The sequence below is a fragment of the Lathyrus oleraceus genome, chromosome 7 (assembly GCF_024323335.1).
Source record: "Lathyrus oleraceus cultivar Zhongwan6 chromosome 7, CAAS_Psat_ZW6_1.0, whole genome shotgun sequence".
Taxonomy (NCBI): Eukaryota; Viridiplantae; Streptophyta; class Magnoliopsida; order Fabales; family Fabaceae; genus Lathyrus; species Lathyrus oleraceus.
The window spans coordinates 152,089,030-152,106,759 of record NC_066585.1 but is presented as its reverse complement, the minus strand read 5'-3'; the positions used below and the strand labels follow the sequence as shown (position 1 = coordinate 152,106,759).

The window sequence follows — 17,730 nt, the reverse complement described above, 5'->3', positions numbered from 1 at the left end:
TGTCCCATCAGGTTAGTGTTAGCTAGAGAAAAGAAAAACAAGAGTTTTAGTCAGGATTTGGCCAAATGCCGAAAGAAGAAGGAAAAGGCTTTTTAATAAATTAAAATAAATTAAGAAAGAATACTAAATAAAAATTAAAAGAATAATTAAGGAAGAAATAAAATAAATAAATATTTGTGGGTTGTCTCCCACTAAGCGCTTTGTTTAATGTCGCAAGCTCGACATAAAAACTATCAATTATAATCTATAAGTTCTGGAGGCATTTCGTCTAAGTGCAAGACTTGCGAATCTTCATTGTTTTCTGCATAGTGATAATGTTTTAGACGTTGCCTGTTTACGGTAAATGGTTCCATAGATTTGCCTTTAATTTCTACTGCTCCACTGGGAAAAACATTGGTGATTTGAAAAGGACCTGACCATCTAGATCGTAGTTTTCCCGGAAATAACTTTAGCCTAGAGTTAAATAAAAGGACTGTATCGCCTTGTTTGAAGATTTTCCTTGATATGCGCTTGTCATGCCATTGTTTTGTTCTTTCTTTGTAGATTCTGGCATTTTCGTAAGCGTCTCTTCTGAGTTCCTCTAATTCGCTTATATCAATGATTCTCTTTTCGCCGGCGGCTTTATAGTTTAAATTTAGAATTTTAATAGCCCAATAGGCTTTATGTTCTAATTCTACCGGGAGGTGACAGGATTTTCCATAAATGAGCTTAAATGGGGTTGTCCCTATGGGAGTTTTGTAAGCAGTTCGGTAAGCCCATAAAGCTTCTGGTAGTTTCAATGACCAGTCTTTCCTTGAAGTGGCGACTGTTTTCTCTAGTATCTGTTTAATCTCTCTGTTAGACACCTCCACTTGCCCACTGGTTTGAGGGTGGTAAGGTGTCGCTACTCTATATCTTACGCCATACTTAAGCAGTAGTTTTTCCAGTACCTTGGATATGAAATGCGATCCACCATCACTGACTACTATTCTTGGGACACCAAACCTTGGAAATATTATATTCTTAAAGAGTCTAGTTACTACTCGTGTGTCGTTTGTTGGAGAAGCTATAGCTTCAATCCATTTTGATACGTAGTCAACTGCCACGAGTATGTATTTGTTACCGAAAGAGGATGGAAAAGGTCCCATGAAGTCTATTCCCCACACGTCGAAAATCTCTACTTCCAAAACGCCCTTTTGTGGCATCTCGTCACGTCTAGATATGTTTCCTGTGCGTTGACATCTGTCACATTTCTTAATAGCTGCATATACATCCTTCCATATATTTGGCCAATAAAAACCGGCTTGTAGGATTTTAGAGCAGGTCTTGGATGTACTTGCATGTCCACCATAAGGAGCGGAATGACAGTGTTGGATTATATTTTCTATCTCTTCTTCGGGTATACACCGACGGAAAATACCATTGGGGCCTCTTTTAAAAAGTAAGGGGTCATCCCAGTAATAGTGTTTTATGTCATAGAAGAATCGTTTCTTCTGCTGGTAGGATAAAGTAGGTGGAACTATTCCGGCAGCTAAATAATTGACGAGGTCAGCGTACCACGGTGTAACAGATATAACTAAGGTGGTTTCTACCTGTTTATCAGCGTTATTTTCTTCCAAAGTAGCTATAAGTTTATCGTACGAGAAATCATCGTTGATTGATGTTCTTTCCGGTTCAAGGTTCTCAAGTCTAGAGAGGTGATCTGCTACTACGTTTTCAGTTCCTTTCTTGTCTTTGATTTCCAAATCGAACTCTTGTAGCAACAGGATCCACCTTAGGAGTCTAGGTTTAGCATCCTTTTTTGTTAAGAGGTATTTGATAGCAGCGTGGTCAGTGTAGATGATTATTTTGGCTCCGACCAGGTAAGAACGAAATTTATCTAGCGCAAACACTACTGCTAGAAGTTCTTTCTCGGTTGTGGCGTAATTCATTTGTGCTTCATCTAGAGTTCTACTTGCGTAATATATAACGTGAAGCTTTTTATCCTTTCGTTGCCCTAAAACAGCACCTACAGCGTAATCACTGGCATCACACATTATTTCGAATGGTTCATTCCAATCTGGTGTCTGCATTATGGGTGCGGAGATCAGTGCTTGTTTAAGCGTTTGAAATTCTTCTAAACATCTATTGTCGAATATGAATTCAACATCTTTCATTAATAGCCCGGTTAAAGGTTTAGTTATTTTAGAGAAGTCTTTAATGAATCGTCGGTAAAAACCGGCATGTCCTAAGAAGCTTCGTACTTCTCTCACAGTTTTCGGATGTTGAAGGTTTTCGATTACCTCTATTTTGGCTTTGTCTACTTCAATTCCTTTGTTCGAGATGATGTGTCCTAAAACAATTCCTTCTTGTACCATAAAGTGACATTTTTCCCAATTAAGTACTAGGTTTACTTTTACATATCGCTCTAGAACTCTTTCTAGGTTTTCAAGGCATTCTTCAAAGCTTTGTCCGCATACGGAAAAGTCATCCATAAATACTTCCATGATGTTTTCTAGAAAATCGGCGAATATTGCCATCATGCACCTTTGGAAGGTTGCAGGAGCATTACACAAGCCAAACAGCATTCGTCTATAAGCGAAGGTACCAAAAGGACACGTGAACGTTGTCTTTTCTTGGTCATCAGGGTGAATCGGTATTTGAAAGAAACCTGAGTAACCGTCTAGATAACAGAAATGAGAATGTTTTGCTAATCGTTTTAACATCTGGTCAATGAATGGTAAAGGGAAATGATCTTTTCGGGTTGCTTTGTTTAGTTTCCTATAGCCAATGCATATTCTCCATCCCGATTCGATTCGTTTGGTTATAGTTTCTCCTTTTTCATTTTCAATGACTGTTATACCTCCTTTCTTTGGTACTACGTGTACAGGACTAACCCATTGGCTATCAGATATAGGATATATGATACCTGCCTCTAATAACTTGGTTATTTCCTTCTTCACTACCTCACTCAGGATCGGGTTTAGTCTCCTCTGGTGTTCCCTAGAATTTTTACAGTCTTCTTCTAGCATGATGCGGTGCATACAAATAGAAGGACTTATTCCTTTAAGATCGGTGATGTTGTAACCTAGTGCGGTTGGATATTTTCTTAAGATATGCAGGAGTTTTTCTGTTTCGAGTCTTCCTAGGTCAGCATTAACTATCACTTGTCGTTCAAGTTCTAAGTCTAGGAATTCATATCTCAGATTTTTTGGGAAGTGTTTTCAGGTCTAGGGTTGGTTTCTTAAGGCATTGCGTAGGGTCCGGTGTTATTGCTAAACATTGGTTAAGTTTGTCTTCTACAAGATAGTCAGATGATTTGTCTTTTTCCGTTTCTTTTATGCATTCATCGATAATATCCATGAAGTAACATGTATCTTCTATTGCAGGTGCTTTCAAAAATTGGGAAAGAATGAACTCAATTTTCTCTTCTCCTACTTCAAAAGTGAGTCGTCCTCGTTTTACGTCTATGATTGCACCGGCAGTTGCTAAGAACGGTCTTCCCAGTATAATGGGTGTAACTTCATCTTCTCTAATATCCATAATTATAAAATCAGTTGGAATGTAGAATTGACCTATGCGCACTGGAACGTTTTCAAGAATTCCTACAAGATATTTAACGGAACGATCTGCTAGTTGCACAGACATTTTAGTTGGTCTTAATTCTCCCATTTCAAGTCTCTTGCATATGGATAAAGGCATAACACTAATACCGGCTCCTAAATCGCATAAGGCTTTGTCGATGACAAATTTTCCTATGTGACAGGGTATAGAGAAACTACCCGGATCTTTGAGTTTAGGAGGCATATTCTGGATTATAGCGCTACATTCAGCGGTGAGTGTAACGGTTTCTCTATCTTCAAGTTTCCTTTTATTAGAAAGAATTTCTTTTAAGAACTTGGCGTATGAGGGCATCTGCGTAATAGCTTCTGTAAACGGAATTGTAACGTTTAATTGTTTTAGTAGGTCAACAATTTTTTTTAAATTGGCCCGCATCTTTGGTTTTAATAAGCCTTTGAGGGTAAGGGATAGGTGGTTTATAAGGTGGTGGAGGTACATAAGGTTCCTTCTTTTCTACGGTTTCCTTATTACTCTCTTCCTTTTCCTTAGGTTCACTTTCCTCCTCAGTTGATTTTTTAGAGTTTTGGTTTTCTATCCTTGGGTCAGACGGTCCTTCCACTTCCGTTCCACTTCTCAGTATAATTGCATGAGCGTGGCTTCTCGGGTTAGGTTGGGGTTGGCCAGGAAATGTACCAGTTGGGGCAGCAGTAGGCGCTTGTTGTTGAGCTACTTGTGATATTTGTGTTTCCAACATTTTGTTATGAGTAGCCAGGGCATCTACTTTACTTGCTAGTTGTTTAATTTGTTCGCCAGTGTGTACATTCTGGTTTAAGAAATCTTTATTGGTTTGCTGTTGAGAAGCTATAAAGTTTTCCATCATGATTTCCAAGTTGGATTTCCTAGGGGCGTTACTGTTAGGTGTAGATGGGATCGGCTTTTGATATCCCGGAGGTATAGCTGGGACTTGATTTGGAGATTGTCCAGGTGCGTATAAAGCATTATTACTCTTATATGAAAAATTGGGATGATTCTTCCAATTTGAGTTATAGGTATGCGAGTAGGGGCTTCCTTGAGCATAGTTTACTTGCTCCGCTTGGATTCCTGTTAGGAGTTGACAATCTGCAGGAGTGTGACCTTGGATTCCACAGACTTCGCAATTCTGAGTTATGGCTACCACGGTAGCTGGAGGTGATACATTTAAACTTTCAATTTTCTGGGCCAAAGCTTCCACTTTTGCATTAACATGATCAAGGTTACTTATCTCGTACATGCCAGTTTTCGTTTGAGGTTTTTCTACCATTGTTCGTTCACTTCCCCACTGATAGTGGTTTTGAGCCATGCTTTCGATAAGTTGGTAAGCGTCAGCATATGGTTTGTTCATTAGTGCACCACCTGCGGCGGCATCTATTGTTAACCTCGTGTTGTACAGGAGACTATTATAGAAGGTATGAATTACTAACCAGTCTTCTAAACCATGGTGGGGACAAAGTCTCATCATGTCTTTATATCTTTCCCATGCTTCGAAGAGAGACTCGTTATCTTTCTGTTTAAATCCATTTATCTGGGCTCTTAACATAGCTGTTTTGCTCGGAGGAAAATATCGAGCAAGAAAAACTTTTTTCAACTCGTTCCATGTGGTGACTGAGTTGGAAGGAAGAGATTGAAGCCATCTTCTAGCGCTATCTCTTAACGAGAAAGGAAAAAGACGAAGTCGAATTGCCTCTGAAGTGACACCATTAGCTTTAACAGTATCAGCGTATTGGACAAATACGGATAAATGAAGGTTTGGATCCTCGGTAGGATTTTCAGAGAATTAGTTTTGTTGCACTGCCTGCAACAGTGAAGGTTTAAGTTCAAAGTTGTTTGCTTCGATTGCGGGTGGAGCAATACTCGAATGCGGTTCATCTTGCGATGGAGCGGCATAATCTCGAAGAGCACGAGCTGGTTCTGCCATCTCGGGTATCGAAGGGAAAATATTTTTGAAATCAGGAAGTTCAACAGGAGGGAGATTGTTTGCAGCACGATATTCCCGAATTCGTCGTAAGACTCGGAGATATAGTTCGATATTGTTGATTCGTAAGTAGAACGGCTCGCCTTGTGAGCGAGTATGTGGCATACAAATCAACGAAAGAAAGAAAAGAAAAAGAAAAGCCTTAGTCTCTACAGCGTAACAGAAGAGTTACGATATCGACTAAATATAAGTCCCCGACAACGGCGCCAAAAACTTGATCGCTCGACTTTATGAGTCGAATTGGGGTACAAACTGCAAGTGCACAGTTCTATCGCGTAATTTTAAAAGATATCGATCCCACGGGGACTTATGAATCGATATACCGTTTTCTAAGGTTACTTCGTAAAGCTAAGGCAGATGATACTTTGATTGTTTGGGGGAAAAGTTAAAACTAAAATAAGATCTAAAATAAATATCTAATAAGCGGATATCGGTATGTAGTTCGTCGTAATTAGGGAATCAATTCTTTGTTGGTTTCTTGGTTTTAAAATAAATCCTTTCAGTTGACACTATTGATTAAAAGTCTTATCTCAAACTCTCGCTCTGTTGAATAAACTATGATTTTATATTAACGTAGCTGTCACTTATTAGTTAAGTCAAAAACCACTTTTTGAAAACAATAGAATCCGTAGAAACTCTTTTTAAGAAAACACTAATCGTTTAAACACCCTTATCTCAAACTCTCGCTCTGTTGACTTAGGTTATATAATCAAATTCAAATGCTTAACTCTCGTCCTCACATTCAATCTTTAAAAATACTTTTTGAAAAAGATTAGAATTTAATTAACTCTAAAAATTGCTCTCGCCCTGATCTAGAATTAATGTCCAATTTACACTGTCCAGTCAAAAACTCAAACTCTTGTTCTATTGCTTTTAACTTCTTTATGTCTTTTACTTTCGTACAAAAACTTTGTTATTAAACCTGTAAATTGAGACCGTAAAAAGAGTGATTTTAATTTTAAACTTAATTAAACCAATTTGGTTTTGATTCCTTCATTCCGCTTACTCTACATACTGATACCTAAATAAATTAGCCAGACATGCTAAACAGATCTAAATAATTATCATGCATAAAAAAATTCATCTCAGGCAAATAATATAAATCAACAATAAAGCAGGACATATATAAATTCAAACAATAATTAAAGAACCTGGGAAATTAAATAGCAGTCTTGAACACTCCACCACAGGCCGGTTGGATTTGTTCTTGAATTCTTCAATCAAACAGAAAAATAAAAGCGAAGGAATAAAAAAACTAGATTCTAACGTAAGGTTAGATCCGGTGAAAGGTACACAATAGTTTCCGGTGTAGAAACTATTGTGCGAAAAATTAATTAATCGCTGGAAAAGAAAATAGAAATTGCAAAGGAAACAATATAAAAATTGTAAAAGTAATGCTGTAAAAAATGTGCTTGTACTGCTGGAAGAGAAAAATTGCGAAAAAGAGAAAACGGCGAAGAAGTGTGGAAGCGTGGCTGCGTGGAACCAAGAGCTTTCCAAAAAGCTACTATTTATACTGCTACTTTTTGTAACTGCTTCCAAGGGTTTTCCGTGTACATGGTCTTCACGTTCCAAGGGTCAAGCGTGAAAGTAGCTTCAACGTGGTATGTTGCGTTCCTGGTGCCAAAAATATACGGGAATGGTGTGACGTCCGTCACACCATGTGTGACGCTCGTCACACAAGTGTGTAAAGCGTGACGCTCGTCACAGCCTTTGTGACGCTCGTCACAGGCACAGCGCATGTGCTTTTTGGGTTGGGCTTTGGCTTTTGATATTTGCTTCTTTTCATTCCTTTTTGCACCTCCTTTTCTTCCTTTTTTACTTGTGCTTCAAATAAACCACCTGAGATAAATAGAAAGAAAATACCGCGTAATATCTAATAAAATGAAATGAATTGAAGTAAATAATAATTTAATTTAATTTAATTGAGTCCTAGAATGTGATACTATTTCATGTTATCAGTGGGCTTTTTAGCTTGCAGCCCACACAAGTGGTTCTATAAATAGAACCCTTTTGCAGAAGCATTTGTGCATTTGAAATTTTGTTTCTCTCTCTCTCACTCACTCAAAGCTCTCATTCGTAGCAGCTAGCACTGAGATTGAAGGAATCCGTTCGTGTGGACTGAGTAGAGGCGTTGTTACCATTCAACATTTGTGATCACTCCTTAGATCCACATCAAAGGTTTCAATTGCCACAAGAGGTAACGATTCTATCACTGATCATGCCCATTCGTAAGGATCACTAAAGGAGAAAAAATGTAATTTACGTTGCGTTTTGGATCGCTATTCTCCTTCAGTTAGGACTTTGGTCCAGTGGTGTTAGGGATGTTGTCTAGTGATGTGGGATAAAATCAGTAACACACTTCTGATACCCAAAAACTTGGCACCACATGCATTTTGATGAGGCGTTGGTGCATTAGCATTATATTATAATTTCTATTATTGATTTTGTGATGTGAAAATAATTTTGAGTTTTATTTTTAACTATCCTGCTATTTATTTTCACTGTTAACATTTGTAAGGATTATTCTCACCCCTTTCTGGTTTGTTTTGTATTCAATACTTGTTGTACAGATAATCAGCAACAATGATTTCTTGTGAGTGGGAGATGGCTATGCATCTTATCTTTTCATATTATATTTATTTTCCGCTGTATTAAAGGGATATTGCTCTAATTACGTAACATCATGGTACGGGAATTTGATTTATGATGTTTATTGAACTTTATATGCGTTTTCCTTATCTTTGGATAATATGGTGATGTAATAAATTTAATTTCCACTGCGAGTATGACTTTTTTATATATGAGCAATATCTAATGTGTTGAAGTAACGTACACTAGTGTCTTTTATTCTTTATAATTGCAATTTGGGGAATAAGGTGTTACATATGGCGCCATGTCAACATTATACTTGTACTGACTATAGTGGTAAAGTCATGATCATCAAGTTATGGATAAGCTAGATATCAAATAACAAGAGCCGCCACCACGCTTTTATTGTTTCCAAGGGAAAAGGGAAAAGTACGAACAAAACCCACAAATAAGAAGTTTTCAAATCAAAACTAATAAAATGCCAGAGATTATAGGTAAGGGGTTGGTTACATAGAGGGAAGGTGTTAGCACCCAAAGTTTCCTAGGTACTCCTAGGGAGCCCTTTCTTGTGTGCATATGTGTTTTTGTACAAATGATGTTTGCAAGCAAATAGAATGGGGGGTGAGAAAAGAATTCATTAATTATATTTTTGTGTTTAACAAGACCTTCGGACTTGTGCCTACGCACCAACATCAAAATGAGGGATCAAAACCTCGTAGTTCGTGGTATAAATTTCAAAGTGGATGCATTGCTTTTAACAAAAGTTAGGTTTGAAAGGCACAAAAGGCCTAAAAATGGTTTGAATGAGTTAATTCTTTTTGGCTTTTGAAAATTTTAAGTCAAGTATAGTTAGGTATATTTATAGGTTTGATTAGGAAAAGAAGTTTGAAAGTGCAATGGCATAAGGCCAAAGTTTCTAGTTTGCAATATGGTCTAAGTTTAGAAAGACAAGCATAAACAAAGAAGTTTTTTTTAAAAGGAGGGAGAGATTTTGAAATTAAAGAAATGGGGAAGAGATAAAGTGACTAATCCTAAGCATAAACTTAAAAGTTAAGAGTTGAAAAGATCTGACCAATGGCCTGCAATCCAATAGACAAGAATGTCATATAGAAACCCAAATTCCCTTGGACATTAGAATCAAGCAACAAACATGCACAATATATCAACTTGAAGAGCAAGGTATCAAATAAAGATAGCCACATCCAAGCTTAGCAATTCCATGATCCTCTTCAAATTTGCCCTAGTAACAGATGAATTTCAAGATGCCATAAGTCATAGGTTCAAAGTAACAGCTTCACAATGATCATGTTGTAGATGAACTCAAATGGATCTTCAATGATGTATCAGATGAAGTTTCAAACTATAAGCACTTGCTTACATGAAAGTTGGCATTGGTCAAGTCCTTTGCATAGGGAGTGTTGCCTAAATTCTAAGTCCAATAGTCTCAGGTCAAACCAACAGTCCACACAAGATATTTTTTAGGGTTTTTGTTCTTATTATGTACATTAATGGTCAAAGACCCCACAAACAAACACAATATTCACAAACAAAATATATCACAAAATATGGTCCAAGTGGACAAAGTGAAAATGACATTAACATAAACAATTAGAATGGTATGAATAATGGCAAATGAATAAGGCTTAAAAAATAAAGTGCATTAAAAGTAAATGACTTGGAATTAAATGTTAGTTGTTAATGCCTTAGGAGTTAGTATTGCTTTTGCTTTTGCTCTTTTGTTTAAGTCATTCTTTGGAGGACACTCAACCCACTTATCACAAGCATTGATCCTTGAACCAAGACATCTTCCAAAGGAAGGAAAAAAGGCCAAGTTTCCACACAATACCATAAAAGAGGGGAGACTTACAATCTCACTAACTAGAATTCTATTCCTTTTGTGTAAAAAATTTAGCACTATGTTAAGCAATCATAATTGGACTTAGGTAGAAGTCACAACTATTTGAGGTCGGGCAATAGAATTTTGGTGTTAATGAATGTTAGAGACATAGTATAATGAACTATGTTCATAAAACATACCACACACAAAAAGAATATGCAAAAGTGGGGGCCTAATCTCATCCATACTTATGTTGATTTTGCAATCAACTAGCCTTAGGATATAGAGATATCATAGGTCCATGACATGAATGCATAAATAAGGGGAATGGGATGAAGAGGGAGGGGAAATGGATCAAACTCAAATTGGACAAAGGAGGACTTTTACCAAATTAAGATCATTCATTCATTTTGGGAGATGGAATGTACATTCCATCAATCCCCTAAATCCAATGATCTTAACTTAGCAAAGTCAAATCAACCTTGGCCAAGGCCCAACAACATAAGTCAAACTTCCAAAGTCAATCAAAATGGCTCTACACAATTTATTTGGTATTTATTCAATTAAAAATACTAAAAATAATACATCAAATTAAATATGGTTGGTCAATTTCCTAAAACCTCATCAAAACACCAAAGAAATGGCCATGAGATTTATCATAGGTCAAACAAGGTCAAAGGACCTTGGAGAAAAAATTTCAGAATTTTTGGAAACTTAAAAGTATTTTTCAACAATTAAAAATATTCACAAAATCAATTAAAATATTAATAATGATCCAAAAAATAATTTTAATTCAAAATATGAAAGAGGATTTTATTTTTAAAAAATTGGTGAAACTCTCGTATTTTTTGGATCAATATTAAAATTAATATGAATTAATGAAAATCAAAGGAATAAAAATTAAAATAAAAAAATCAAAAAAAACGTGGACCACTTGATCTCCCTCATTAATTGAGGTGGCAGATCAAGTGGATCTGAGCGTGCATTCCACCATACACCAAGTCAAATGTTCCACACGCGTGGTAATCACTTTGGACGCCTCAGATTAAAACATTTTAAAATGAATCAATGGTTCTTAACCGTGCCACATCACTGCAGGAGCCAAAGGCCGGTCATCTTCTCTGATGACCCTGGCCGGACTGGTTCAATCATCACCATAACTTAAATGAAAAAGTAGGACATGATATGAATGATAAAATGACGTAGATCACGAATATCACCTCAATTTTTTAACTAACTCCAAATATATAGAGAGATATGTGGAGTTGAATTTTGAAGTGTGTCAACGGAGTTGCTTCGATTTGACCTCAAAGCAACTCAATCTTCTTGCCTACATTGGTAGGACTTCAAACAACCAAAGATCCAAGAAAATTGATGAGAATTGAGTGAGAATCGAAGAGAAGAAAAAATCTGGAAAATACCTTCAATGTTGTGCAGAACTTGATCTCTCTTGCTTCAATTCGTGTTTGATCTTGGTCAAGTAGCTTGCAGAAGTGGCTTAGGATTGGTACAAAGCTTTGGATCTTGGAGTTTTTGAATCTCCAAACAGTGAGATTCAAACTCAATTTTCAAATGAAAATTATCAGGTTTTCCTTTCAAATGTGAGGGTTTCAAGTATGGAGGAAAAGTTGGCGCGCAAGGGTCCTCTGAAATGAGCACAGAGGGTCTCTATTTATAGCAAAATGAAGTGTTATTTAAACACTTGAAATTTTGTGCAAATTTGGCAATGTGAATGGCACGCGTGCATGGGCATGTACATGCCCATGAAACATCTCAATTAGATCCAAAATCCAATAAAATGAAGTCTGAATGAAGCTTGAATGGCAAGGCAAAGTTATTTGATCATTTGAAGCTTGAATCTTGCCAACTGATACATCCCTGTTTACACCATGTGCAGACCCCTCAAATGTCATCCAAAATAAATGAATTAGGACTCCTTGGAAAGCTTAGATCAAGAGGAACAACTCTTATGTTAAACATTTTTCCATTTGGAACTTGTATCATGGTGAATTTAGAGGTGGAAGTTTGGAAATTTCAACATGCTGAATTTTTTTTTAAGTGTCAAGTCACATACTTCATTATTCCACCTTGCTTAACTTTTTATGTGAGCTCCAAATGAGAAAGGTGTCTTCATCAAAGTTGTAGGTATTTCAAAGACCTTCAAAATGGTCACCAATTTTACATAATATAGATTTAGAATGAGTGCGTTATGCATTTTTGAAGTTGAGGAAAATCACTTGTTCAATGGTATTGGTCCAAAATGACCTATAATGTATCCTTATATCACATGCTCATAAAAGTTGAATTAGCTTTCACTAAAAACATAAAAGTTTAATTCGACACCTTGAATTGGATTGTGAAACTTGGAAATATTTCATCTAAGAAAAATTGAGCAAGTTATGGCCTTGGGAAGTTGACTTTCAAATTAGGGTTTAGACAAAATGACCTATAATGTTTCAATATAGAAAATGGCTTTCCAAGAAAAATTAGCTCCTGACCTCAACATGAAAGTTGTTTGGAATGTCATTTAGAGTAGCATTTATCTTGGAATAATTTTCATATGATGAAAATTGTAGGAGATAGGGTCTAGGGAGGCCCAGTTTTGATTAGATGAATTCATCTGACCAACCACCATCAACCAACTTGCTAACTTGCAATTATCTTGACTTTTTAGGCTCATGGTAGATCATATATGTATAAGATGATGAATTTTGAAGTTTCCCTTGAGAATTTTGATCAATTGGTGAAGAAGCTTATTGAAGAAGTCACTTAAAATACCTAGATAAACTAGGGTTTCCAAGGCAAACCAACTCCAAACTCTTGAAGAAATCTTGATCAAGATAACATATAAAGATCATTGGGACTCATACATGATGCTTAGAGACATTGTGGATAATTCCTTGGTTGTGCTCTTAGCAATGAGGGACTTAAACCCTAGATGTGAAAATGATAAATCAATGGTGATCATGCCCTACCTACAAAAGAGTTAGGAAAATACAAAGACATATTTTTGGTATTTTGGTTAGTAAAAAAATGATAATATACAAGTATGATACAATCACCTGATGCTTGGTGATCTCTCCCAAAACAAACCATATGAAAGAGGGGTAAGGAGGATGCCAAGGTATGATCCCAATGCTAATTCATATGATGAAATTGCATGAGGGATCTTAGGGTCAAAATTGGGGTCTTACACTGACAAACAAAAGCTTCACCTTGGTTGTTGAAAGTACGGAGTTGGGTGCTATCAAGTCTCATATACCACTTCAAAGCAGCACCAGTCAAACTATCTTGGAAGTAATGAATCAACAGTTGATGGTTATCAATTTGATTCGACATCTTGCGAGCATACATCACCAAATGACTCAAAGGAAAAAGTTACCCTTATATTTCTCAAAATCTTGAACTTTGAACTTATGTGGAATCTTCACATTAAGAACTAAGCATAGATCATGAGCATTCTTCCCAAACAGTTATTTTCCTCTCAGAGCTTGAATCTCTTTTTGCATAGATTGAAACTGATCTTGAAATTCATCCATCTTTTCTTATACACCAACAGTTTCACTCTGATCAGCTTGGAAAACGGGTTCTTCCATATAAAAGTAGCATGAACCACGAGAGTTCATACAGACATAGCCGGTTGAGCCACGGGAACTTCGACAGCTGGTTGATACCCTTCTGGCACAAAGTGAGGAGGCATACCCCATGGGAAACCATGAGGCATTTGTTGTTGCGGAGCACTGACTGGAGCCACATGAATGGGCATAAAGATGATTTCGAAAATCACAATTCTCTGAAGCGGAGTGTGAGGAGGAGGAGGATGTTGATTCTGAGAAGCCTACAGAACTTCCATCATAGTAGTGAGCCATTCAAAGATTTCCCTCAAAGTAGCCACTTGTTCACGGAGTTCACGATTCTCTTGCTCTAGACGATCCATCTTCTTTCATTGATTAGCACGTATATTGTACTGGTGAGACAACTATTCTGAACAAAGACCAAGGAAAGGAAGAAATAAGACACCGGGAAAACATACACAAGGCAAGACCAAGATGCGACATGATGCATGATATGCAAATGCAAATGCAAAGTTTTCAAGGAACTTCAAGATATAAATCCAATTGCAAACATCATAAAGGAAATAACACATTTTGAAATACTGAAAAATCTTATTTTATTAATAATAGAAAGGATTACAATTTGAAATACAATCTTAATGATCCTAAAGCATAAGCGGAAAGAAACTATGTCCATCGAATCATATCCGATGATGACCTAACTCCAAGTTGATACTTCTTGTGAAGTCTTTTGATCTATCTCTCATGGCATCCTTCTCCATTACGAGCGTATCTACAATGCCTTTTCAAACACCATAAGTAGGAAGATGAGTAGATGATGAACTGTTAGAGGAAAATAAATCATCTTAGTCCCTTGACCTTTTCATAGCACGCTGTTCAAGCAACTCTAAGAAGTCGTCATTTTCCTTCAACTACTTCTGCAATTCTATCTTCTTGAGTTTTGAAGCGTGAAACTTGTCTTCCCAAGTGTCATACCCCAAAATTCTCCCTACCCTTCACATTGATCATATATGTCACTAACCCTAAACATTTGCATATCATCTTCATCCATTCATTTCATTTGAATAAGCATGGTTCGACACAAGGAGACATATGACTCGGATTCATGGCTAGTACTGGTACCTGGTGGATACCAAGACTCATCGGTAATTTGAGGTGGATCAATCAATCAAGCCCTAATCCCTTGGTTTATAACATCGATGAAAAATTTCAGTTGTTTGGTAAATTGCTTGACTTGAAGGCATTTGATCAAGCTTGATCATGCCTCGATCATCAGGGTTCGCCACATATTTTGATTAATCAGGTGGTTGTGTGATTGTATACCTCATTTTATTCTTGGATCCATATTCATTCTTGATCAACCATGTGGTTCTTAGTCGTATATTCCTAGTGCTTGATTCATTGACGCATTCACCCAGGGCCTTGATGCCGCCTGAATTCATTGATCCATTGTGTGTTATTGGATTCAATGTTCATCATTGTGGCATGATCTTTTTTCCAAATTTACTTTAGGCTCGAATTTATTTTTGGAGTTCAAGATTGCTTTTGGAGATTCAAATGGAATTTGAGATTTATGTTGATTTTGGAACTCATTTCATCATTTTTTCGAATTTATGTTAGAAATCATTAATCTCTTTTATTTTGGTTCAAATTGATTTTAGAAGTTGCAATTCATTTTAGAAATTTGTCATCATTTCTTAATAAGGCCATGGTTCAAGTAGAAAAGTGGCCGATTAACCATTTTTCTTTCATAATCAATTTTTTTTTTGCATTAACATGTGAAACCCATTCATTTTTTTTGGGCTCGTTCATTTCTTTTAAAGCCCATTTGTTCATGTATTCATTAAGTAATTTCAAATCCATATGCCGGTTTTAATTCATCGATTCGATTACCAAAATCAATCTTTACATCCATGAAAAACCAAATATTCAATTAGTTTCTAATCCATATCCATATCCGTTTCATCCATTTTCCAATTTTTAAACCAAAAAAATCAAAAATCTCATAATCCCATTTACAACCCATTATCCAACCATCTAAAAATCCAATGTCCATAACCCATATTCTCAACCCATCCCAATTTACTTAAGCACATTTATCTAAAGCCCATCATGACAAAAAGGAGGCGGAAGCGGCAAAGGGAAAAGCGAGGTGACGAATTGAAAGGCTACCATCAACAAGCTACAGTGAAAAAGAACAACAAGCTATAGTGAAAAAGAACGTACAAGAGCTACAAAAGCTGCAAAACCAAACGCACAAGTCACTACCAGCTACAAATGGAAAATAAGCCAAAACGCAGCTAGGAATAACACGAATACAATGCACTAGAAGTCTCGAACGCAAGCCAAGCCGTGAAGCCTAAGCACAATCCAAACTGAACCAAAACGGTAATGCGCAACATTTCAAAACGCATCTTGCAATGCAAATAAACGGCAACAACAGCAATTCAGAACGCGTTGCAACAAAATGCAAATAACGGAAATCCAAAACGCAAAGCAAAACGAAATTCAAGCTTACATTGCAAAACATAATTCTCTATAAAATCCATGAGCTCACATTGAAGTTCTTCTGCCATTTTTTCTTTCTTTCAGAATCACAAGCTAACAAACATTTTTTTCTTGAATCTTCCACTTCTACCAACCTTCACCATTTTCTTCTTCCCCCTCTTTCTGCAAATTGAACCATTCCTTTCCCATCGCTAACAAACCTTCACTACCGCTCCGCTTCAACCGTATCAACCGCTTCAACCTGCACACCGCGATTCAATTCAATAAGGCACCATACGAATTCCTGCACAACGCAACACAAAACTTCAACCTCGCGATCCTAACCGAATTCAACCAACTTCCACAAACCACCATAACATAATGGATTTGAAGAAGAAGAGAAACAAATAACAGAAACAGAAAAATCCAGAGAAGTTGAAGAAGAGGTGGAAGAGTATTGTGGAGAAGAAAATCTAGCAAATCGTACCTATCGGAGCGTGGAAGCCAGACGAATCCGAAAGCGTCTTCATCGTCTCCATCGGCGACGCGGTAACGCCATCACACGTAGTGACCAAAGTGTGCCGCAATCCAAGCTTAAATCTGGTGAGTTTTCCCGATTCGATCTTAATGCCTTTTTCTTTCCGTTTGCTTATGGTTTAGAACGGAACATTGCGGAACACCGCGAATTCTCGAATTCTTGAATCAGAATAATGGATGAACTCAAGGCCGTGAGAAGGAGAACGCGTTGTCATGTTGGAGTTGATCGCTTCTTCTTGCTTGTGTTGAACACTGGTGAACGCGGTTGTTGACGGCGCCGGAATCCAAGAATCCAATTGCGTCATAAGAACTTCTCTGAATAAGCGCTTTTCTCTTATTCTGTTTTAGCTGACGTGAAGTTTGTATACGGACTCGATCCATTCTGCTATGTCCGCCTGGGCCAAGGCCCACAACGGACTGTCTGGTCACTACACCCTTCATCCAGGGCCCATTTATATTTTATTGCTTTGCTAATTCCTTTTTTTAGTTAGTAACGTTAGAAACAATTAGGATTTAATTGGACCTTTTAGGTATAATTAGATTTCAATTTAATTTTAGAAAATCAGTATTAATTTTAGAATATCATTAGGTTGATTAGAGATTAATTCTAGTTAATTTCTTTTATATTTTAAGATCGTAGACTTTTAGAAATATTAGAAGTAAATAATTTTAGATTTGGAATTAGAATATTTGGAAATATTAGATAATTAGAAGACAATTAGAATTAGTTAATTAATATTAAAACTTTTAGATTAGATTAGAAATTTTCGGAATTAATTAGGATTATTAGTTAGATTAGAATAATTATATATAGCTTAGATTTTTTTAATTAGGATTTTCATGTATAGATATTAATCCATAATTGTGAATTGACGATTTTATCCCTAGACTTAGAAATAGGCTAAATATTGCATGCTCCCCTAGTTTTAGAACTTGTAGTGTTTTCTAATTGATTGATTAACTCCGATTGTCGCATATTACTTGTCAGCTATTATTTCTCATGTGATTAATTATGGTTTTAATTAGAGGGGTCAAAAAAGCCCTAAACGATAAAGCCCTAACAATTAGGTCCCTATTTGGCCCCATTTTTGCCCCATTTTTTTAGGCCCCCTACTAAATCAATAACTCTTTGGCCCCTTATTTTTAAGCCCCTCATATTTTTGTTTTTTAAA

The 17,730-nt window shown here is 36.6% G+C and overlaps 1 long non-coding RNA gene and 1 other non-coding gene across 6 annotated transcripts; one reads left to right on the top strand and one right to left on the bottom strand.

The window, feature by feature from the left end:
- Positions 1-4,988: 4,988 nt before the first annotated feature.
- On the top strand, positions 4,989-5,095 carry LOC127108708 (small nucleolar RNA R71). Its single transcript, XR_007796230.1, has one exon. It is a non-coding gene; the product is annotated as a small nucleolar RNA R71 (small nucleolar RNA).
- Positions 5,096-15,377: 10,282 nt separating this feature from the next.
- LOC127106374 (uncharacterized) lies at positions 15,378-17,031 on the bottom strand. Of its 5 annotated transcripts, none has more exons than XR_007795353.1 (3): positions 16,509-16,985; positions 15,803-16,325; positions 15,378-15,716 (listed from the first exon to the last, which is right to left on the bottom strand). It is a non-coding gene; the product is annotated as an uncharacterized LOC127106374 (long non-coding RNA). The 5 variants fall into 5 exon arrangements; XR_007795354.1 differs by having other exon boundaries at positions 15,378-15,774; positions 15,854-16,325; positions 16,509-16,984; XR_007795356.1 differs by having other exon boundaries at positions 15,378-15,774; positions 16,053-16,325; positions 16,509-16,980.
- Between the last annotated feature and the right edge of the window lie 699 nt (positions 17,032-17,730).